This window comes from Triticum aestivum, chromosome 2B, assembly GCF_018294505.1.
Source record: "Triticum aestivum cultivar Chinese Spring chromosome 2B, IWGSC CS RefSeq v2.1, whole genome shotgun sequence".
In the NCBI taxonomy this organism is placed as follows: Eukaryota; Viridiplantae; Streptophyta; class Magnoliopsida; order Poales; family Poaceae; genus Triticum; species Triticum aestivum.
This window is the reverse complement of record NC_057798.1, coordinates 757,599,121-757,623,943: the sequence shown is the minus strand read 5'-3', so window position 1 is coordinate 757,623,943 and position 24,823 is coordinate 757,599,121. Positions and strand designations below refer to the sequence as shown.

Sequence of the window (24,823 nt, the reverse complement as noted above, 5' to 3'; positions counted from 1 at the left end):
CACTGCTATGCTCGCTGTTCGGTGGTGGGGTTTGGGCATGCCACTGGTGCTCCTTCGGATTGGCATGGATGCCTCCGCGCTCGGAGTCTGCTGTATCTACGGGTTCCTAGGTTCGTCCCTTTCTCTCTGTGCTAGCCCAGGAAGGCATATTTTTCTTAACTGATCTAGGTGTTAACTGATCCAGGTGTTGTCATATGCTCCAGATTTTATATGGCCCATTGTATAAGATGCAGTTTGGATTATTAATCTGGAACAACTATATCATGGAGGTGTTGTTTAAGGTAAATCAAAGCTTGAGATGACAAAGATGAAAAATATGAGAGGATATAAAACTGGCATGTTGACTGTGGTTTGTTTGCAGGTTCCCTTGCTAATTTTATCTTAAGCTGCAGTTCTGCATCTTTGGGTAAGATAATCTGTCCAGTGCTTTTTGCCATACAATACCAAGCAAATTCATTTGCATTTGCAGCTATGGACGAACCCTTCTTTTTGTTCTCATGTTAGTGTTAGAGCAGCTACATTTCCCTGTGGTGGGTGACTTATTTACTGAGTTTGTGCTTCAATTTGGTTTAGATTTCCTCCCCTGACTTGCTCTTCCTGTGTAGTTCAACGCTGCATCGCTCAGTTCGTTTGCTTGGTTCCTTTGCTCGGCGCAGGAGGTTAGGAGACCATCAACCGTAAGGAGGAGGAATAAAAAGAAGTTCAGAAGCCAAGGACCATCTTCAACCTGATTTTAGGCATCCTCAAGTAAAGGTAAAACTTCAGATTTGAGGGCACCAACAATTTATTACCTGAATAAAAAAAAGGTTCTTTGCTTGAATATATGTATCTCTCTGGTACATGTCGAGAAAGGATAAAATTAGAAAGGGAAAATAGGACCCTAAGGTTTTTAATATCATCTTATGGTTGCTTCGAGGCCACAGTTGAGTGAGAGAGAAAGAGAGGGAGGGAGGGAGGGAGGTTTTCAGTGTGTTCCTGACTATTTCAGTTTTTTCAGCAAGATGGACTCTCTTGACTCTTTACATCAGAGTACTGACTAATACATCATATTGTTTCTCACGAAGTGAAAACTAAACTCCGTGTATATGCGTTGGATGCAAGCAATTGTTTTGCTTCCTGTACTTCTTTTGAAATACCAAAAGCTTGATCAGTATCTGAGATAGGTACCACGTGTCAAGGCGCGCTTTTGATCTTGCCTGCGGTAGTTATTACCTTCAACGGATACCATAGGTGTTGCTACTTTTTTGCTAACATGAATGTCCTTTGTATCAAACAGAATCTACTGGATTATTTGTATGATTACCTTTTGGGAAAATCTGAGAGTATTCTTTATGTAGAAGCTTGAGGTGGCACAAAGGTCAATAGGCGGCATTTCAGTAGAGCTTGATCCTGTGGATTCTCCTGAACTGAAGCTTACTGATAAAGCAGAGCTTTCTATGCTTGAAAGGGTTCTGCCAATTTACAAGACCCATATGTGTCTCTCTCTCTGCAAATTGCCTATTTAGTATTCCAAATTTCAGTCAACTATCATACTGGAGAAGCGGCGGCGGATATTTATTCATGTTGGATTTGTACAGTTATGGAATTGTTGATTCAAGCTTTAAAATCCACTCCCTCTGGTGCTCCTCGCACGCATGTCTGCGCCTCCCTCCTCCTCCCCATCGGGGCTAGGCAGGGGAAGGAGGAGTGCGGGCCACAGAGACGACATGGTGACCGAGCTTATTGTGGCTCCGTCGTCATTCCTTTGGGCGCGGTAGAAGGTGTGCTGGCAATAGAGAGAGAGAAGGAGGTCCAGCCATCTGCGGTGCTGTCGCCACCATCCACAATGAGATGCTCATCCTACTGCTCCACAACATGGTAGTGTGCAGCTTGTAGAGGTAGACTTCGGGTTGGCATGGTCGTGCTCCCTCCTCCTAGCTTTTCCGCTTCAGGTAACCCACATCTTGGTGCCCTACTCCAGTTTTTTTTCGATCAAAGGGGAACCCCCCGGCTCCATTTTTCATAAAAATGAAACCAAACACGCATACAGGGTCTTCTGGCATGAAACCAGGTTCAAAACAGAAATTACAACTAAGCCACAGGGGCTGACATGAGCAAAGTTCCTACCAACAGTCTACTGAAACACCAAGAGACAAACGGCTAGGCAGCCAGATACTTTTTGATCAGTTCATTGGGACGAAAACCACATGGATCTCCTCCGCCATCATTGGGTTTTCCTTCACTTGCTCCAGGGTAGCGCGCCCCCCATGTGTTTTCCCAAGGATGGTTTTAGACCAGGAGAGTTGCCCTGCGGCTTCACGGCATTTCAGTATGGTTCCAGTTCCAGTGGAGATCTCAGTCTTCGCAACAGGTGCTCCCTGAAAAGTTTCACTGCCCCCTCCTGCAACTCCCTGTGTGGTTTCACCCAATCTCCTAGATATGTACTTATTCTCTGCCAGACCTGCTTGACAGAAATCCATTTAGATCTATTAAACACTATGGAATTTCTAGTATTCCACAATCCCCAAAGGATCGCAGAAGAAACCATATTCAAATGAGCAAATTTCTTGTTGCAAAGCCATCACGCAGCTAACTCAATAAAGGAATGGAAAGTTCTATCAAATATTATTTCAAACTCTTTCCACACTACTCTAGCCACCACACAATCAAAAAACAAATGATGAACAGATTCCATCTCTTTACAATGAATACATTCCAGAGGCTTTGGAATACCTCTTTTTCTCAGATTGTCACAGGTCATAATTTTATTCTGAGAAAAGAGCCAAAGAAACCCATGTATTCTGGGTGGAACCTTTAGGTCCCACACCGCAGGAGTGTAAATAGGTTGCACCCCTCTAAAGTTAATGACAGCATACAAAGATTTAGATGAATATATCCCTTTCGATTCAAATTGCCAAATCAAACTGTCTTCCTCTTCAGTGAAGATTATTGATCTAGCAATGGACTCTAAATCAAGCCATTGTTGCATCAACTCATCATCAAAATTCCTCCTAAATGAGATTTTGAGAGTCTCTCCATCCCAAGTATCTACTATGGTTTTGTTCTTATCATTAGCTATGCAATATAAATCCCAGAATTGTGTAGCAAGTGGAGAATTACCAAACCAAATATCTTCCCAAAATTTCACTGATCTACCATTGCCTACAGACCATTTATATCCCAATTGACTGCTTTCATAGCCCACATCACTCCTTTCCAGAATAGGGATGGATGAGGATCATTACAGCAGAGGATATTTGGCCTTTTGGTGTTATATTTGGAGTCAATAACTCTCCTCCAAAGGGAACCTTCACTAAAAATATATCTTTTAATCCAAGAACCTATTAAGCATAAGTTCAAGTCATGTAGGTTTGGTATCCCCATGCCTCCATACTCCTTCCTCATACACACAGACTGCCAATTAGCTAAATGAATTTTATGTTTCCCTTCTTCATCACCCCAAAGACAATTAGCTAGCTGGGTGTTGATCAAATTAATAGCCCATTTGGGGAATTTAAAAAAGGATAATAGATAGATAGGTATGCTGGCTAAACAGGTTTTCACTAATGTTACTCTCCTCAGCAGGGATAATAATTTACCCCTCCAGCCAGCCATTCTAGATAGTAGAGCATCAACAAGGGGTTGCAAATCTTCCCTTCTAAGCTTGTCAAAATGCAAAGGGATCCCTAAATACTTGATAGGGAGTTCCCCCTAACACAATTGAAAATATCTAGAAAGGCTTGGATTTCTACCTCTTCCAAGTTAATGGGAACTAACTCACTTTTATGATAATTAATAGACATGCCAGAAATTAGCTCAAAGCAAGTCAGGGTCCACTTGAGGTTAATAGCAGCTCTATGATCATAATCTACAAAAAGCAGAGTATCATCTACATATTGTAGACATGTAACCCCCCCTGGATGGAAATTAGGACATAGTCCTCTAATCAGACCTGCTTGTGAGCCTTCGATTATCATTTTAGCAAAAACATCTACCACAACATTAAATAGCAAAGGTGAGAAAGGGTCACCTTGCCTTAAACCACTACTGGTAATGAAGAAATCACTCTCTTCACCATTCACTTTGACCCCAATGGACCCCTGTCGAGTTATGCTCTTAACCCAGTTGATCCATTTCCTACCAAAACCCCTAAGCTCAAGAACTTCATAGACAAAATCTAAGTTAACCCTATCATAGGCTTTTTCATAATCTACTTTAAAAATCATCCCTTTCCTACCAGAAGAGTGTGTAGTATGTAGCACTTCATGTGCAGTAACCACACTCTCCAAGATGTATCTACCTCTAATGAAGGCAGATTGATTTTCAGAGATCAGCTTACCAATAATCAAAGCTAGTCTATTACTCAGAACTTTAGTAAAAATCTTAAAGCAACAATTGAGTAAGCTAATTGGTCTAAATTTCTTCATATCTTTAGCTTCCTCTTCTTTAGGAATCAGGGTGATCATGGAAAAGTTAAGTCTAAAGATGTCTAAGCCATGATCATACCATGCTTCAAACATGGCCATTAGATCGCCCTTAATTATATCCCAAAAATTCTGAAAGAACATAAAAGGCAACCCATCTGGGCCAGGAGCCCCATCTGAGTAAGAATCAAACACTGCTTTCCTAACCTCTTCCTCAGTAAACCTTGCCTCTAGCTTAATATTGTCCTCTACAGAAACTCTTTCATCAACATTGAAGAAATCTTGTTTCAAAGCAATATTAGGCCTCTGTTCCTCTTTGAACAGTTTCTTATAAAAATCTAGAGCTATTTTCGTCATTTTACTCTGTTCTGATGTGGGCCCCTCAGGCCCCTCTAGTACAGAGATCATCTTCTTTCTCCACCTTTGGTTAGCCACAGCTTGGAAGTAAGCTGTGTTTCTATCTCCCTCTAGGATATCTCTATCTCTAGATCTTTGTCTAGCACTAGTTTCTTCTTTGCACCAAATCCCCCCAAGCTCAAAGAGAATCTCCTTCATCCTATTCCTATCCACCTCATTAAGACCATCCACTTCTGCCTTAATATCTATCCTGTCATACTCTGTCATGAGTGCTTTCTTATGGTTTCTAAGAAAAGCCTCCAGGTTGGCATTCCAGCCTTTAGCTAGTCTTCTAAAAGCCCTAACTTTACACTGCCAAACATCTACAGGGTTGGAGCTAGCACATTTAGTTCCCCAAGCCTTAACTATTATATCTCTAAAATCAGGTCTAGCTAGCCACCATTCTCAAATTTAAAACTAGATTTCTTTGAGGGATCATTACAACCAGAATCCCAAATAACAGGTGTATGATCACTCCCAATCCTAGGGAGTACCTTAGCATTGGCTAGAGGAAAAATGGACTCAAACTCAGTAGTGCAGAAAATTCTATCAAGCTTGGACATAATCAAGTCTACTTGATTATTTGCCCAAGTATACATTCTACCAGACATATTAATCTCTATCCACCAAAAATCAATCCAAGAATTAAATTTGTCTACCCACCTACAATCTACTCTACCATTGTTTTTATCAGTCTGATTCCTAACTAAATTGAAATCCCCTCCTATAATAGCAGGACCATTCCAATTAAGAAATAGATGATGCAACTCAGAAATAAAGTTTGTTTTACCCTCTTCATAAGCAGGGCCATAAATAGTAGTAATCCTAGAAACTATTCCAGTGTCCTTTTGGCACACCACCACATTGACTGAGAATTTGAGAATATCCCAACTAATGACTTTAAAAATATCTAGGTCTACACCTACTAGAATGCCACCAGCAGAACCAACTGCAGGAAGCCAGTTTCATTCAAAATTCCTATTTCCTAGCAAGTTCTTAAGGAAAGACTTAGAAAAATTCTCTTTCTTAGTCTCCTGGAAACCTATGTAAGCAGGTTTTAAAGGTAAAATGGAATCCTCTATACACTTAAGCCTGCCAAGAGACGCAACTCCTCTAATGTTCCAAAATATGTATCTCATTTTGGAATCATTTTAGCAGGGTGCTTGCCCTGTCCATTCTTATTTCTAGGCTATCAGGAATCTTTTGTTCCATCACCTGTTCATCATCTCACCAGCCTCATAATCTTTTGTTTCTAGTAGACTAATGACTTCCTCAACTTTATTAAGTTCCCCATTCATCTCCACAAACAGGAATCTAGTAACCTCTCTCTTAGGATCTTCTGTAGGCACCACTTCATGTCCCTCACACTGCCTCTCACTTGTTTCTATCTCAGTCCCTCCATTTTTCTTTCTAAAGGCATCCCAAACATTCTTCTCACTCAGTGGAGTCCCTATGTCAGACAAAGAATGGTTCCTCTGGCCATTGTTGCTGCCACTACCAGTTCCATTCCCACTGCCCCTTCCTCCAATGTTATTGAGGGGTCTCTGATTGTCTTCACCCTCATTAAGTCTACCTTCAGTCTCCATACCACCATTGCCATCTTTGTATGTGTTTTCTCCTTCATCCTGGTGCCTAGGGTTTGGTTGAATCTCTTCAGACAAAGGTTTGGGTACTTCAACAGTGATCTGAACCTGCACTAGCTTGCCCTCCAATGCAAACAGTCTTTCATTGGAGATCTTATTGGGGTCCCTACATTGTATTTTCACCCTGACTACCTCAAACATGCTTTTGAACAGTAACTGCCAGTCCACATCCACCAGCAGACCAAAAACTAATGTAATTTGGTCAAGGGAGGACCATTCACACCATTTAGGCAGTAATTTCCTCAGCTGAACTCATACTTCAATGAGGTTATCTTTTTTCACTAGATCTTCTTTCCAAGCCACTACCTTGACAGTGATGTCCTCCCTGGATAGCCCAAAACATGGATAACCAGCTACTTGATCCACAGAGATGTGTGGTGGAAACTTAACCAAATATGACCATCTCCCAAAAGGCCTTATTGCTAGGGCCAGCTGGTTTTGTATATCACAGCAAATTCCTTGGCTAAATCCTCCTTACTAATCTCTCCTGATTCAATGTATACCACTCCACAGTTCTTAAAACTGCCAATAACATTCTGCCCCATGTCTGGTACCTCTATGTGGTAGAATCCTAGGCCTGCAGCTGCACTTCCCACAAACTTGGCCATCTGGTGTGGCCTCCTTTTGACAGGGCATTCCCCAACAGCATGAGCGGCACTCTTGCAGATGAAGCAAAGCTTGGCCTTCTTACATTCAGACTGTGGATGTCCAGGGTCGCCACAATTGTAGCACATCGCCTGGCTATACTCAGTGAAATCCACAGTCATCTTCTCCTTTCCTTCTCCATTGTTGCTAGGTCCAGCCCTATTCCAATTCTTCTTCTGTTTTTCTTTCCCAGATTGGGGTTTCTGTCCCCTTGTATTAGCTGCATGCTGCTGTTGATTTCCACCCTGCTGGTTGCTTCCAGGAGGCATCTGATTTTGACCAGGCAGAGTCCATTGGTTGTTCACTGGGAAACTTGGAGGAGTAGGGAAAGGTGGATATGCACCTGGAAATCCCCACGGGGGAGGAGCTCCTGGGAAACCAAACTGTGGTGGAGGGAATCCATACATCACTGGCGGCCCCGATTGCTGTAGAAATTCATCCTGGGGCGCCAAATTCTGCTGATTGCGGCCAGCCCCCCAACCTCTCCCACTTCCTCGGCCTCCTTCTCCCATCTCCTCCTGCTCAGGATTTGTTTCAAACACCGGATCAGCTTCTTCGCAAAACCCAGACGCGGATGAGTTGGAGTTGATGGAACTACGATCTATTGCTTCAACTCCTTTGGCTGTGTGGAAAATTTCAACTCCCAAATCCTGATTCACCAAGAGAAATCTGCGGAGCTCCGCTGCCGCCTCCCTCTGCTCGGGAACCCTAGATGGGGGTGCTGATTTATCCTTCTCCTCCAACCACAACTGGCTAAAAAATTCACCACCTATCTCCTCTCCTATCTCGCTGACAACAGGGCCCTTCTGTCCCGATGACCTAGCAGCATCTTTGACCTGGCTCTCATCTCGCCCCCTTGCCTCAGGACGAGGTTTGAACTGGCCTCCTCCAATTCCTCTGAGACTGAACCATGGCGGAACTGTCATCCTCGAATTGATTTCCTGCGGTCTGCTCCAGGTACTCGACGCATCAAATCGATCTTTAGCATGGGACCAAATCCTCCGCAAGCCATCCCTCTTTCCGGCTCCAATCCTGACAGAAGCTAGATCTGCAGCGCTCTGAAGATCCTCCACTTTGCTCTCTGAATACGGGAAGAAGAATTGGCCTCCTCCGATGCCCAATTCAAAATCAACCCCGGAGTGAGTGGCTGACCCAGCGCGAAAATCCGATCCCTCTCCTCTTGAGATGTCCTCGACATGGCCCTCAGCGCAAGCAGCATCCTCGCATCGCGTACCTGCCCTGCCGCAATCTCCGCATCTCTCGCAGCTCTCGCCGAGGCCCTCTGTTTCCTCCCCAAATCTGCTATCAAACCAGCGATCTCTTGGTCTGTGGCCCTGTTCCCCTCGCCGGCGGCAGCCATCTATGGCACAGGGAAACACTGGACCAGACCACCGATCTAAGATCCCTAGTCCAATCCTCCCCTCTTCATCACCTCGGAACAGCGGCAGTGGCGAGGCGGAGTAGCGGAGGGAAGGAAACCGAGCGGATCCAGGAGCCCTGGATCTCTGGCCAACAGCGCGGAGTAGTGGAAGTCACAGCGGGGCGGCCGGCGGAGGTGCGGCGAGCATCCCTCAGGGAGCGGGGAGCGGGGAGCGGGGAGCGTGGGCTCTTTTAGAGTATAGCCTTAAACTTTGTCCTGGCTTTCACTTCAATGGTGTGATCATGATTAAAATTGTTTCCCTACTCCAGTTTTCTTAAGTGGTTGTATTTATGTTGTAGCCTGCAAGTATAGCATAGATTTGAGTGACTGGATTGTTGTGCAGACTAGAATGTGAAAGTTGTTTGTTTGCAGTGGGTTCGGACCCACATTTGGTTCTGATACTCAAGTTGGTAGTGTACCGTGCACGCGGATGCTGCAATCCATGGCGTCCTCTAAGCTCGTTGTCTTGCCTTGATGTGCAGCCATTAGTTGGTACCGTCCATCGTCCTGCTTCAGCTTCATATGAGAGTCCGATGAAATCCACGCTCCCATCCAAGGTGCTTCCTCATGGGTCTTGGGTGTCTGTCGTCTCTACTACTGTTGGCTCGACAACCCAGCCTGACGTGATGTTGCAAGCTGCTCTGGCTGATCAGACTGCACTGCTGTAGGGTTGGATGGCACGGGCCGAGAGCTTTTTGGAGAGTGCAGAGGCTGCTTTGGGAAAGCTCGCCCTTGTGTTAATTGTGTTGCCGACCGCTCTGACGTCATGCCCTCCTGGTGTGGTCGGTGTTGCCTCCATGGAGGAAGGGAGCCAAGAGCTATATGGGTGTTTCTCTCCTCGTGTTGGAGATATCTCATCGGCATTATTGACCTTGTCTCATGTGTTGAGTACTAGTGAGGGTGAGCCCATTGCCGTGCCCGAGGCTCCAGTTCTGCAGATTATGCCCGACCTACAAGAGCTATGTCTGTGCCCTGTTTCGCCTTTGTGTGTGGAGCGCGTGGAGGCGGACTCTTCGGTGACCTCGTGTGAGTGGTATGTTTCGCCTCTGTCATGTGAGCAACTGGAGGTGCCTGAGTCAGTGTCAATGGTTCCCGTGGGCGATGTTGTCGTGCCGGTGGTTTCTGTGGCTGATGATGTTGAGGCGGTCTGTATGTTGGCGCCTGACTCTTGGGAGCCTAGCCAGCCGCCCGCCTTTGTGGACCGAGGAGATTCCGACGTTGCGGTCACCCACTCGCAGGTGGCCATTGGGAAGGTGGTGTCTGTGCGTGACAAGGTCGATGAGATTCTCTTCGAGTTAGAGGTTCACAGCTTGCTCAAGCGTTTGGAGGCGGCTTGTCCTGGATCCGGCAAGGTGATTGTGGAGGAGGCTCTCATCAAGAGCAAAAGTAAGAAGAGTGGTGGCGCAGGAAAGGGTCCGCAGCTACTTGATGTATGGTCATCAGTCTCTTCAGTTGTCCATATGGCCTAACTTGTCTCTATGGTCTTGGTGGTGCTCGTGGTCTCCGGCCGAGGTACTCTCGTTAGGGGTGTCTATGCGATGTAGCTTTGTGGAGGTTGGTGGTCGTTATGTGTTGGGTATGATTGTCAGGCTGATTGTGTGCTTATGGGGTTACATGTTATGCAAGTAGTCCTCGTGTGGTAAGTTTGTATTGGTTTTTGTCCGGTTTTCCATTAATTAACTGGGCAACTCTCTTCTTCTTAATTAATCGATGAGGCAAATCTTTTGCCTCTGTTTCGAAAAAAAACATAACATTTGTACACATCTCTTTCTAGCTTCATGGAAATATCAATATCTGTTGCTCTGTCTATTTTGTATCCGAATATAATTATTATGATTGCCTGTCGATGCTTCTCCGTATATAGTGGGTCTAAGAAATATGTCTTTTATATAATCGTCCAGTTTGTTCATGTTCACTGTACTGCAGGGATGAGAGGGCTTTCTAACTGTAATGATGTTCTAGCTAGGAGAAGACGAACTTGCAAACATAAGAACCAGGTGACGATGATGATTTACTTTGGGACGACGATTTTAATGATGTTCCAGCTAGGAGAGATAGACTCACAAACACATATGTTGTAGACGAACGGTAAATATCGTTTCTCTTCACAAGCATTAGGACTTGATTTTGGTAAATCATGTTACCATTTCTGTGACCTCGGCATTTGGAAGACATGCCATCCGAATCGTCTATCATAACTGAACGATTACTATCACAAGCATCTTACTTTTAGAAATTCATATGATGGTTCAGTTGTCTATATTATGTGTGCTATTTGTTACCTCTGAAATATATATTATGTGTGCCCTGTCGTGTTGGTTTATTTTTGGTGCCAAAATGCTGTTGGGCATTTGGTGCGACTGATTGCACTGCCCATTTAGTGTTGTCCGGACATAGGCAATGTATTTGACACAACCATGTTATCTATAAAGGCAATTTTCCGCTTCTATGCATTAAACTGATCCATTCTCGGCAACTTTTCTTGCAATAATATATACTTTGTTTATATGTTTAGATAATGGGTTGAGCCAGGCACCACGCGCCAAGGCGCGTTTCCTATCTAGTGGAGGAAAGTCAAACACTTCAAGAAGCATAGCTAAAGCTCCTCCAAACACAACGACCCAAAGCTTCAACCGTGACGGATGATGGGTCACGCCAGCGCAGACTGGCCATGCGACAATTTGAACCACACCCATCGCCACACAGACTTTGATGTTCCATCCTGAAAAGATTGTTAAAATATTTAATGTTAAAATAACAGCTGCAAGATTGTTAAAATATTTAATGTTATGCTTCCTCCGTTCCTAAATATAGGTCTTTCTAGAGATTTGAACAAGTGACTACATACGAAGCAAAATAAATAAATCTATACTATAAAATATGTCTATTTATGTTATGCTCCATCCGTTCCTAAATATAGATCTTTCTAGAGATTTGAACAAGTGACTACATACGAAGCAAAATAAATAAATCTATACTCTAAAATATGTCTATATACATCCGTATGTGGCTGTTTATTTGAAATCACTAAAAAAGACTTATATTTAGGAACGGAGGGAGTATATGCAGGATGTTAAACATCATATAGTCACGATACATTGTATGCGCGCTATATAACTTGTATATCAAGTCAGGTAGTTAGGGATAGAGCTGATTTATTGCTTTAACTTTTCTATCTCTTCTTCCTACCCCGCATGTATCTCCTCAGGTCGTTCCAACGATCTCTCTCTCTGTAACGCCACGAGACGTCTCTCGTCAGATATCAATATATACCTGCGGCTCTCCCTGTTTGGAGAGTAGGAACGCTTCCATATTTCACATGGTAATCTGACCCATCTTCTTCCATCTCGTCTAGCCATCCCCTTCCTCAAACTCGACTATGTCGACCTCTTCATCCGTCGTTTCCTCCGGTCTCAACAAAAATGCCTCCGAACCACTTACCCGATCCAACTACATACTCTAGCGTGCTCAAGCCCGCTCCCAGATCATGGGGACCGGTCTCTTTGGGCACATCGACAAAACCATAGCCGAACCACCAAGAACCCTAACCAGCAAAACCTCCGAGGGCAAAGATCGGGTTGTTCCAAATCCTGCTTATGCGCCTTGGTTGATCCAAGATCAGCAGATCATTGCCTACCTGCTCCGCAATCTCTCCAAGGAAGTGTTAGTTCAGGTAGCATCCTTAGAAACCTCTGCCGCCATATGGTCAGCTCTTTCCAACATGTTCTCTACCCAATCCAGATCCAAAACCAATCATGTTCGCATATCTCTCACCACTGCCCAGAAAGGAACCCAATCTACTGCTGTGTACTTCGGGCATATGCGCGGTCTCGCTGATGAGCTAGCTGCAGCAGGAAAACCCATCACAGAGAACGAACTCGTCTCCCACATCATATCTGGTCTTGACATGGACTATCGACCAATCATCTCTGCACTTGAGGTGCGTCTTGATGATGTCACCGTCGATGAGCTCTTCAACATGGTGGCTACCTTTGATCAGAGGGTAGAGATGTTCCAGGGCACGGGTGCTGGTGCCTTCAAATCATCAGCCAACGTTGCATCACGCGGCCATGGAGGTGGCTCGACCAAGGGCTATCGCGGCGGCGGTGGCGGCGGTCCTCGTCGTGGCTCTGGAAATGGCGGCGGCGGAGGCTACCCCAACAACGGCGGCAGCAAAGGCTACTATGGCGACCACGGCAACCACTATGGTGGTGGCGGTGGCAGCCACTACTCCAACAACAATTATCAGGGAGGAGGCCGACTAAAAGTACATGTAGTCCCCATGTGTGGTTTTGGTAATTAATGACAATCCTTATGGACTAATGTTTGCATTGAGATATACACTTGAAGGTTAGTGCCATTGGAAAATGATTGAAGAATAATGGAAGACAACTCCTTTGAAGCAACAATTACATTGAGATGATCAAAATCAACTTCACTGGAGTAGCTTAAGGGTTGCCATGCTTAGAGCTATGGTTTGAGCCATAATGGATCAAGATCTTAAAAGGATGATTTGAATGATGAGTTCTAGGAGTGGCTCAAAGATATGATCATAATGGACTCATGTGTTGAGTCATGATTGATCAAGTATTCAAGCAAGCTATTCAAGTGAAGATTTCAATATACCCTTCAAGACATCAAGATTAAACATGGAGTAGAGATATAGGTTGACCAAGATGAAGCTCAAAGATCGAACTCTAAATGGTCAACACACGAGCGCAAATGATGCACCACATAGGATCTTATGGTATGATAAGAAATTATCAATTGCACTCTGTGTACTAACCCATACTATGTGTTGTCTATGTTTTTGAGGGTTAGGTGATTCTCATGGGCTCGCATCGAGAGAGAGATTTCAAGTGTCTATGAGAGGATGACATCAAGTGTTGGTGATCATGGTTGACAAGGGCAAGTTCAATATAACCATCCCAAAGGATTACATGCTTGAAGCTTGTGGATGATCGCATGATGGACAAGTGAAGATGAATACAAAGCTAAGCTTCCCACATTGTGTATGGAGGAGAGACTTGAAGACTTCACCAATGTCTTGCCTTCATCTTGAGCCAAGAAGAAACATCAACATCAAGCTCAAGTGAACGGCTCGTGTCGGTATTAGTTCATTTGACGTTAGTATTGTGGAGTGATGACCACCAAAGAAACATATACACTCAAGAATGGATTCTCGATTGCTATGTAGTGTAGCTCTTTTATGATTCTTGAGTTATAGGGATCCTGCACTATTAAGAGAGGATCAAAGGGGTTTGTGATGGATTTTCTCAAGTCAACATCTTCTATACACAATTCCACTCATATCCTATATACCAAAGAAAAGCCAAAGCCAAATAGTTTCCCAAAATATATGATCTAACCTTTGCATACTTTGCACCCTCCATTTTGGTTTATATTGGGTGATTCTCTATGTGAGGACCTAGAGTTTTTCCATAGCTTCAGAACGAGCCCAAGATCATCAAAATCAGAGTCCGTATGAAAAAGTTGTGCATGTTTTAGTTTTGGGGTTGCTGCTGTTTTCTTTATTGGCCGGACGTCCGGTAGCGTCCGGAAATCCGGTGGCCATATCCAGCAGCAAACGGATGGATTTCTGATACTTACCGGACATTCGGTTACCGGACGTCCAGAAAGTGTCGGATGTCGGACAAACCTGTTTCGCAAATATCCTGCTACATTCGCCTGATGGCGTGCTACAGCCGTCGGACGTCCGGTGCCTGTTTTGCCACCGGACGTCCGGTAATCCACCGGACGTCCTACACTTTCCTAAGCAGAATTCCGCCCCAATGGCCATTTGGGTCCACACTATAAATACCCCTTCACTACTTCGTGGAGGGATTGAGCAACACAACTATCTTGACCCACACTTGAAGAAAAGCTCCCTCTCCTTTCTCCTACCTCAAATCTTAGATCCCGGAGAGATTTGTGAGAGTTCTTGAGAGAGATTCCACTCAAGTCAAGATCCACTCCATCTCCCTCTCTTGACCAAAGGAATTCGTGATTTGAGCAAGTCTTGAGCATTTCCCCCTTGATCTTGTTACTGTTGGAGGTTGGAGACTCCTAGGCGGTAGGAGTGCTCCGGTGAGGAATCAACTTGTGATTTGTCCCCTGGAATGTTTGTGAAAGGTTTGGAGGGCACCTCAAGGTCTACCACTAGTGGTTGGGAATCTCCTTCGTGGTGATATCTCAAGGAGAATAGGGTGAGCCTTCGTGGCATTGGTGTGCCTTCATGGTAACATCCACCTCTCTAAAGGTGACTAGCTTCCCTCCAAGGAAGTGAACATCGGGATACATCATTGTCTTTGTGACTTCGGTTATCCCTAACCCTAACTCCTTACTTGTGGTTTACCTTGGTCACTTGACCGTGCATTCACTATTCTTGTTGTCCTCATTATATTGTGTTGGTTACCATATCGTAGAGTTTATTTAGGCCAACACTTTATAGTCCGCAATTCATACTTCCTACTATTGTTCTATCTTGTGTTTAGTGTGAATTGCTAGCTTGTAACATTCATTTCCATATCTTGTAACATAACTTGTGTAAGCTTGTAGTACTTACTTGAGTTTGCTTGTATCATTCAATTCCATATATTGTGATACAGTTTGTTTAAGCTTGTATTGCCTACTTGTGGGTTTGTGTATTATTCATTTCCATATCTCGTGATATACATTGAGTAAGTTTGTGTAACTTACTTGTGCTTTCTCATATCCTCGTTGTTCTCATCTTGTTTATGCTAAGTTGTTGGTGCACTTAGTGAGCCTAGTATATTTAGGATTTGTGCTTGAAAAGTACCCACTTAGTTTATTTCCGCATTAGGATATAGTCAAATCCGTAAAAGGCTTTAAAACGCATATTCACCCCCCCTCTAGGCCACATCGTGGTCCTTTCAATTGGTATCAGAGCTAGGTACCTCCTTATTAGGCTTAACCACCTAGAGAGTAATGATGTCGACTAGTGAACTAGTGCATGCTGACACATTTTTTTAATGGCACAAATTACATTATGTGGAGATTACGCATGCTTTGTCACTTTCGGGCCATGGGTCCAAATGCTTTGTGGATTGTGGTTGTAGGGAATTCAAATCTAAAGGATGGACAATCTCTGTCACTTGATGATATGCATCTTGATTGTGAAGCTTTAAGTGTCATTCACCAAGCTATAACCTTCGAGGTGTTCAAGTCAATCTCGTCTTGTTCGTTGGCTCATGAGGCTTGGACCAAAATTGAAGATATATATGGTGGGTTCAATCTTGATGAAGAAAGTATTATTTTTGGGGAGTTAACGGAGGAGTTCTCCACATTTTTAAATCATGAAGAGATCTTTATTGCTTGCACCTCCGATTACTTGCATACCTCAACATCTTTCACTTCACCAAAATGTGGCTTACCACAAGGTAATGGCATGGTGAGTGAAGAAATATCTCGTGATGATGGTATTAAGCTCATCATTGCTGATCTTGCTTATGTTGATACTAGTGATGTATCTTCTATGGACACGAGCATATCTAACACCGAGAACATCGTACATTATTGTGTAGAGAGTCCATGAATATCATCTAATGATGCACTCATAAATTCTTGTGATGATATGCTAGGTCGTTTGTGTTGCCATATTCAAAATGCCGTGATTCCCTCTAGTTCTCTTTGTGAAACTAACCATGTAGAGGAAATCAAGAAAAATGATGCATGCTTGGTTGATGAAGAACCCTCTTCTTCAAAAGAATCATCATCAACCCCCTGTGTTCACATGTGCCTCATGGCAAGAGGTAATGACGAGGTATCATCTTCTCTTAATGACAATGATGATAGTTGTAATGAGGAAGATGATGAAGTCTTGACTCAAAATCTCCATGAGATTGGAAAACTCTTCGTAGAGCTAAAAATTAACCCTTATAAAAGGCTCCAAGATGTTCTTTCTCGCTTTCAAAAATGTAATGACTTGTTTCTTTATGAGCAAGAAAAATGTGAACAACTTGAACATGAACTTGCTATGGCTCATCAACGTCTTAGTGACTTGAGGTCTTTAAAAGAAGTGATTGAAGTTACTCATTGTAAACTTAAAGAGGATTTTGAGCACCTTGACCTTGACTACAAGAAGGTCAAAGGAGAGCTCACCAAACTCTCTAAGTCTCATGAGGAACTTCAAGCTACTCATGCGGAGTCTCTAGCTTCTACATGCTCCTCTCATATTGATAATGATGCTTGTGCTACTAACTCTATCTTGTGTGAAGCATCGATATTAAAAGAAAATGTTGAGCTAAGGACTCGACTTGATTTTCTAACTAGCAATTATGGGAAATTGGGAGAAAGTCATAAAAAGCTCTCAGGCACTCATGAGGATCTTTTAATCTCTCATGATGAGTTAAAGTTAGCTCATGAGGCTATGGTCACCAAGGTAAAATCATGTGACTCTCAGGTGGATATTAGCACATTTTCTACTCAAAATGCCGTATTGCCATGTGCTAGTCCTTGCAATCCCTCTCTACATGATATTGGTACATCTTGTAATAAATTGCTCACCATGCCTTGTTGCTCTAACAATGAAGCTTCTACTTCCTCTTGTTCTTTTGTTAATACTAACCTTGTAGAGGAAAATAAAGAGCTCAAGGCCCAAGTCACTAGTTTGAAGAAAGACTTGGAAAAATGTTGTGAGAATATCTTGAGTGTGCAAAAGGACCCTCAAGACAAAATAGGACTTGATTTCATCTCCAACAGGAAGAAGTCCAAGAACAAGAAGAAGGGACAAGAACAAGTCAAGAATTCGGCCAACATTACTTGCTTTAAGTGCAAAAATGTTGGACACCATGTGAGATCTTGTCCACTAAAGAAGACGGCTTCAAATAAGAAGCAAAATGGAAAGTGGCCTCAAGTTCAATCTCAAGATGTAGAAAGGCCTCCACCCATGATGAACCATGATGATGCTTCTCAAATTGAGAAAATAAAGAAGAAAAGAAAAGGGGGCACATGTTGCTATGTTTGTCGTGAGAAGGGACACATAGCTTCATCTTGTCCCAACGGTAACATATCTAAGCCTCCTATAGTCAATAATCACTATTCGCTAAGGAATGATATTGTTGGCAATGTGTTTGCCAAGTTTGTGGGTTCCCAAAGAAGTTTGAAAGTGGACAAGACCATTTGGATTGCCAAGCCTATTGTTACTAACTTCTTAGGACCCAACTTGGTTGGGGACCATCAAGCTCAAACTTGATCAACAGGTGTGTGGAGGGCATTGGAGACTTGGCTACTTCATGAAGAAAAACTATTTTCACCATATGTTATGGTTAATGCCATGTCAAGTGGATTATCATCATATCTATCAATCCAATGCTCCTCTTTGCGGTAACTTGTACTTGCATTGTTTACATTGAAAGTTACTAAGTCCCTTGCATGTTTAGGTTTAGTAGAAAAAGGGTCAAATGTGAAGCACATTAGTGCCGGTTTGAGCCGGCACTAATGTGTCCATTAGTGCCGGTTCCAACGGCTAGCCGGCCGCTCTCATTAGTACCGGTTCGTGGCGAACCTTTAGCACCGGTTCATGCCACGAACCGGTACTAAAGTGAGTTGTGGCAGGATGTTGTCAGTCTGGGGCCCCTCCAGCACCTTTAGTACCGGTTTGTGTTACGAACCGGTACTAAAGGTCGTCCTACATAAACCCTCCGTCCACCCGAGCTCGCTCTGTTCTTCCCCTTTCCCCTCTCCTCCTCTGTTCTTCCCCTCTTCCTCAAGCTCATCACACATTTTGCCCAAAATTTGTCAAGATTTAAAGGCCCCCATCCATTCAAATGATCACAAAGGTTAGCAACTTTGTCCTTTCATCTCTCATTACTAGATTAGCTCTTGCAATGCTTTCTATAGTAATTAATTTGTGAGTTTAGTAATTTGGGAGGAATTATATGTGCTAGTATTTGATTTATATGCAATTTGAGGTCAAAAATAACACTTAGTTTGCATATATAGGTGTGGTTTACTTAGTGCCTTCTAAATGTCCGTCATAACCACCGTCGATCGCCCGCACCGTCCCATCACCGGCACCACCTTGTGGTGAGGCTCTTGTTCATGCATGTTTTACATTACCAAATTGATGTTTGTGTGATTTGGATATATACTTACTCGTATAATTATCTTACCCGTACGTTGTTTGTTATACATAGTGCCATGGTTTTGATATCCGTCCCCGTTGGCCCTCGTCCTTGTTATGATTCAGATGTGGTATATTCTCTTTTAAAACTAGTTGTTGCATTTCGTGTTTATGATAAATTATGCCCATCAAGTCGACATCGATATTTTTATCTAGGAGGTATGTGGACCGGAAATTCCAACCGACCCTATTGTCGAGAGGTTAAATTTAGTTGAAAGAGAAAACGACTATTTGAAAGAAAAATTGAAAAGAATTGAGGGGGAGAAGATGGAATTGGAGTTGCATGTTGCCGATGTCGTCGATGATCACAAGATCAAGATGGAGAAAATGCGCTTGAAGATTAGAAAGATTAGAAAATATGCCATTGATAGCGAGGCTTGGTATCATTATGCTGTTGGATCAATTGTTACCTTAGTTGCAATCTTGATCGCATTTGTTGTTGCATTTAAATGCTTTAGCTAGAGAGTTATTTGTTTGTTGCATTTAAGTGTTGTATGAGTCTTTTCGGTGTTGTGTAATGAAGATGAGCCGACAATGGATGTATGATGACCGATGCTCTTCCGAGTTCATTAATGGCATGCATACTTTTCTGCTTGCCGCTGAGGCAAACAAGCGGGCAGATGGTTTTATGCCTTGTCCATGTGCTGGCTGTAAGAATGGTCACAATCACTCAACGTCAAGAACCATTCACGTCCACCTATTTGAGTCCGGTTTCATGCCCCACTATAATATTTGGACCAAGCACGGAGAAAGAGGGGTTATGATGGAAGACAATGAAGAAGAAGAGGACGACGATAGCTATCCTGGCCATGGGTTCCCTGAATACGATGATACAACAATGGGGGAAGAAGCCGAGCCAGCAATGCGGGAAGAAGCTGAAGAAGAGGCATCAGATGAGCCCGCTGATGATCTAGGTCGGGCCATTGCCGATGCAAAGAGAAACTGCGCAAGTGATTTGGAGAAGAAGAAGTTGCAGCGCATGTTAGAGGATCACAAGAAATTGTTGTACCTGAATTGCGAAGCTGACAAAAAAAAGTTGGGCACCACACTGGAATTGCTGCAATGGAAGGAAGAGAATGGTGTATCTGACAAGGGATTTGGAAAGTTGCTGGTAACGATAAAGAATATGCTTCCAAAGGACATACAATTGCTCGAGAGTACGTATGAAGCAAAGAAGGTTGTCTGCCCTCTAGGGTTAGAGGTGCAAAAGATACATGCATGCCCTAATGACTGCATCCTCTACCATGGTGAGTACGAGGATTTGAACGCTTGCCCAGTATGTGATGCATTGCGTTATAAGATCAGTCGCGATGACCCTGGTGATGTCGAGGGCGAGCGCCCCAGGAAGAATATTCCTGCCAAGGTGATGTGGTATGCTCCTATAATACCACGGTTGAAACGTTTGTTCCAAAACAAAGAGCATGCGAAGGCGATGCGATGGCACGGAGAAGACCGTAAGAATGACGGAAAGTTGAGAGCACCCGCTGACGGGTCGCAGTGGTGAAAAATCAAGAGAAAGTACAGGGAGGAGTTTGCAGGTGACCCAAGGAACGTATGGTTTGGTCTAAGCGCAGATGGCATTAATCCTTTTGGGGAGCAGAGCAGCAACCATAGCACGTGGCATGTGACTCTATATTTGTATAACCTTCCTCCTTGGTTGTGCATGAAGCGGAAGTTCATTATGATGCCAGTGCTCATCCAAGGCCCTAAGCAACCCGGCAACGACATTGATGTGTACCTAAGGCCATTAGTTGAAGAACTATTACATCTATGGAATGGAAAAGGTGTACGTGTGTGGGATGAGAACAAACATGAAGAATTTGACCTAAAGGCGTTGCTGTTCATGACCATCAATGATTGACCTGCTCTCAGTAACCTTTCAGGACAGACAAACAAGGGATACCGCGGATGCACGCACTGTTTGGATGATACCGACAGTATATATTTGGATAGTTGTAGGAAGAATGGGCACATGGGACATCGTCGATTTCTTCCGAGCAGGCATCCCGTAAGAAAGAAAGGCAAGCATTTCAAAGGTGATGCGGATCACCGGACGAAGCCTCACCACCGTACTGGTGCTGATGTACATGATATGGTCAAGGATTTGAAGGTAATCTTTGGAAAGGGTCCTGGAGGACAACCTGTTCCAAAGGACGCTGACGGACGCGCACCCATGTGGAAGAAGAAATCTATATTTTGGGACCTGCCATATTGTAAAGACCTAGAGGTCCGCTCCGCAATTGACGTGATGCACGTGACGAAGAATCTTTGCATGACCCTGCTTGGCTTCTTGGGCGTGTATGGGAAGACAAAAGATACACCAGAGGCACGGGAGGACCAGCAACGTATGCACGGAAAAGACGACATACATCAGGGTCAGGCCAGCTACGCTCTTACCAAAGAAGAGAAGGAAATCTTGTTTGAATGCCTGCTTAGTATGAAGGTACTGTCTGGCTTCTCATCCAATATAAAGGGAATAATAAATATGACAGAGAAAAGTTTCAGAACCTAAAGTCTCATGACTACCACATGATTATGACGCAACTGCTTCCGGTTGCATTGAGGGGGCTTCTACCGGAAAATGTTCGATTAGCCATTGTGAAGCTATGTGCATTCCTCAATGCAATCTCTCAGAAGGTAATCGATCCAGAAATCATACCAAGGTTACAGAATGATTTGGTGCAATGTCTTGTCAGTTTCGAGTTGGTGTTCCCACCATCCTTCTTCAACATCATGACGCATGTCCTAGTTCACCTTTGCGAAGTGATTAACATTTTGGGTCCTGTATTTCTACACAATATGTTCCCCTTTGAGAGGTTCATGGGAGTCTTGATGAAATATGTTCATAACCGTGCTAGGCCCGAAGGAAGCATCTCGAAGGGCCATGAAAATGAGGAGGTCATTGAGTTTTGTATTGACTTTATTCCTGACCTTAAGCCGATTGGTGTTCCTGAATGGCGGCATAAGGGCAGACTGGATGGAAAAGGCACGCTAGGAGGGGATCAAATAATATGTATGGACGAGCATTCTATCACTGAAGCACACTACACAGTTCTACAGAATTCTGCCTTGGTGGCTCCGTATATGGAGGAACACAAGAATTTTCTACACTCCAAACACTCGGAGCAGTCTGACGACTGGATTACACATGAACAAACGAGGACTTCTGCCAGTTGGTTGCAGAAATGTGCCATGCATGATGGCGATATTGAAGATGACCTATACTCGTTGTCCCAGTTACCATCTTCGAATATAATGACTTTCAAAGGGTACGAGATAAATGGGAATACATTTTACACGATCGCCCAAGATAAGAAGAGCATCAAGCAAAACAGTGGTGTCTGCTTTGATGCAACAACCAACACGGAAAAGTAAACATATTATGGTTACATAGAGGACATATGGGAACTTAACTATGGAGGTGGTTTGAAGGTCCCTTTGTTTCGGTGCAAATGGGTCAATATGACACGAGGCGGGGTAACGGAAGACCCACAGTACGGAATGACAACAGTGGACCTCAACAATCTTGCGTATGCAGACCAACCATTCGTCCTAGCCAATGATGTGGTGCAGGTTTTTTATGTGAAAGACATGTCCACCAGGCCGAGAAAAAGAAAATATAAGGAAGCGAATGGATCATACGATGAGCCAAAGCGCCACATAGTTCTTTCAGGGAAAAGAAACATCATGGGAGTGGATGACAAGACAGACATGTCAGAAGATTATGAAAATTTTGATGAAATTGCTCCATTCAAAATGAATATTGACCCGAGCACCCAGTTAAATGATGAAGATTGTCCATGGCTACGGCGCAAAGGGACACACGCGAAGAAAAAGTTTCACACCCAAAGATCTGGGATGTGATCGGCTTCACTATCATCACTTTCTTCTATGTTTCACACCTAGGAGGGAATCTCTGTAATAGTTAGGGTAGTTATGTGTTTTCGCATTTGAAACGCGAAGAAATTTTATGTGCAAACAAATTCTTTCATGCATTTATTCATTTTTTCAGCTAAATGACCCTGAAATTGAAAAGCATTTCAAATGAACTCAGAAAAGGTAGAAAGTTGGCATGGTATCATAATTTCACCCACATAGCATGTGCAAAAAAGTAGAGAGGGTTACCGCAAAAACTGGATGCACTTCGTGTACAAAATGGACAATCTCTTTCGAAGTATCAGGGTTTCGGACGAAAACTCATCTGTTACAAAGGCATTTCATTTTTTAAATAACCTAAGCATTACCAAATTGAATATAATAATAAAACACACTAATATTAAACATAAGAAAAAAGAATCACTGAAATATCTATTTTCAAAGTTAAGTTATTCACAAACTAGTGATTCAAACAAATTTCAAATAATTCAAAATTTAAACTATTCAAATTTCAAAACTATCGGCACTAATAGAAAGTTTGTAATTTTTTGTACCTAAAGCAAAAATATTCACAAAGAAACTCTAAATACAGCAAAAAACAACTCAAAAATAAATAAAACAAAAATAAATAAAGCAAAAAAAAAGAAAATAAAAAAGCCCGCCTACTGGGCCAGAGCGGCCTGCATACACCTAGAAACCCAATGTGTTGTTGGGCCAGGATGCAGGCTCGCAAAGGCCCAGTAGTCCCACAGGGCAGCAGAGAACAGGTAGGCCCAGTAGGCCTGCTTTGGAGAGGAGCTCGAGAGAGCTACTGCACTGGGCTTATAAACTAGTGTGGACGCCCCTCGGCTAGCGAGGTGGGACTAAACTTGCCGCACCGAACCTGCGCCAGCGTACCACCTTTAGTACCGGTTCATGGCTCCAACCGGTACTAAAGAGGGGATCTTTAGTACCGGTTGGTGCCACCACCCGGTACTAAAGGGGGGCGCTTCCCGCCGCTTGGCCTAGCCAGAACAGACCTTTAGTACCGGTTGGTGGCTCCAACTGGTACTAAAGGGGTGTTCTATATAAGAAAGCACTTCAAAAAAATTCAGTTTCTCATCTCTCCCTCTGCTTCTTCTCTGCCCCGTCGTCGCTGCCACCCCCTTCGCCGTCCCCGTCGCCGTCCGTCGCCATCCCCATCAGCGTCCATCGCCGTCCCCGTCATCGTCGCCGCCCCGGCCGTCCCCGTCCCCATCGTCCTCGTTGCCGCGCCCCGTCCCATCGTCCCCGCCCAGCCCGTCCCCGTCCCCGTCGTCGCCGCCCCGTCCCCATCCCCGTCATCACCGCCCATCTCCGTCCCCGTCGCCTCCCCCCGTCACCGCGCTTCGCCGGTGAGCTCTTGCCCCGGCCGCCATGTCCACACACACACATTAGTTTTTTAGTTATAGAATTTTTTCTGTTTTTAGTTATAGAAATGTTAGAAATTTTTCTGTTTTTTGTTATAGAAATATTAGAAATGTTATAGAAATGTTAGTTATATCGAAATGTTATAAAATTTTTATGTTTTTTAGTTATAAAAATATTTATAGAAACATTAGCAATTTTTTGTTTTCTAGTTATAGAAATATTAGAAATGTTATAGAAATTTAAGTTATATATATAGAAATGTTAGAAATTTTAGAATTAGTTTTAGTTAGATGAATTAGATTAATGTCAAATTGTTAGAATTTGCATATAGAATTTTAGTTATCACAATCCAATCATTTAAAAAATATTACTTTTTGCGGGCATATAGTATTAGTTCTCGATGATGCCCGGCCCGCATCCTCGCCGTCGACTCGTTCACGACGACGTCCGGCTGACCCATGTCCGGGACTAGGCTCCGCCGGGCTGGCACTGGGAGGTGCTACCTGGAGGGGCGCGCCGCTTGGTGAGGAACCCGGCCTCGGGTCCCGTCGTCGACCCTGATCTCCTTTGGTGGCATTCGCGTGGGGCCACATTCGGTGTAGAGGGAGCCGGCCCCACCGGAGGTGGTGCGTCGCCGTGTCAGGGAGGAGGACGAGCACGTCTATCGCTACATGCCTGCTATGGACGTCAGGTTCTCCAATACTTGGCAGGTTCTTTGGGCAGATGACCGGAGATATGATCCTGTGATGGTTCCTTCTCTTTGGGTGTCCACCGCCCGCGCCCCAGGAACCGCGAGTGGCCTAGATTCTTCTGTAGTATTCGATCTTTGTTAGGTACCTAGCCAGTGATGTATTCGATATATAACATTCGAGACTACGTATTCGAGATTATATATATTATTCGAGAC

The 24,823-nt window shown here is 43.8% G+C and overlaps 1 long non-coding RNA gene and 1 pseudogene across 3 annotated transcripts; both read left to right on the top strand.

Moving 5' to 3' along the window:
- Positions 1 to 125: 125 nt before the first annotated feature.
- Positions 126 to 10,767, top strand: LOC123042499 (uncharacterized). 3 transcript variants are annotated; one of them, XR_006418808.1, is made up of 4 exons: positions 126 to 281; positions 362 to 530; positions 606 to 753; positions 10,434 to 10,767. It is a non-coding gene; the product is annotated as an uncharacterized lncRNA (long non-coding RNA). The 3 variants fall into 3 exon arrangements; XR_006418810.1 differs by having other exon boundaries at positions 161 to 281; positions 362 to 406; XR_006418809.1 differs by having other exon boundaries at positions 164 to 281; positions 362 to 406; positions 657 to 753.
- Positions 10,768 to 12,366: 1,599 nt separating this feature from the next.
- LOC123047860 (uncharacterized) lies at positions 12,367 to 12,505 on the top strand (annotated as a pseudogene).
- The last annotated feature ends 12,318 nt before the right edge of the window (positions 12,506 to 24,823 follow it).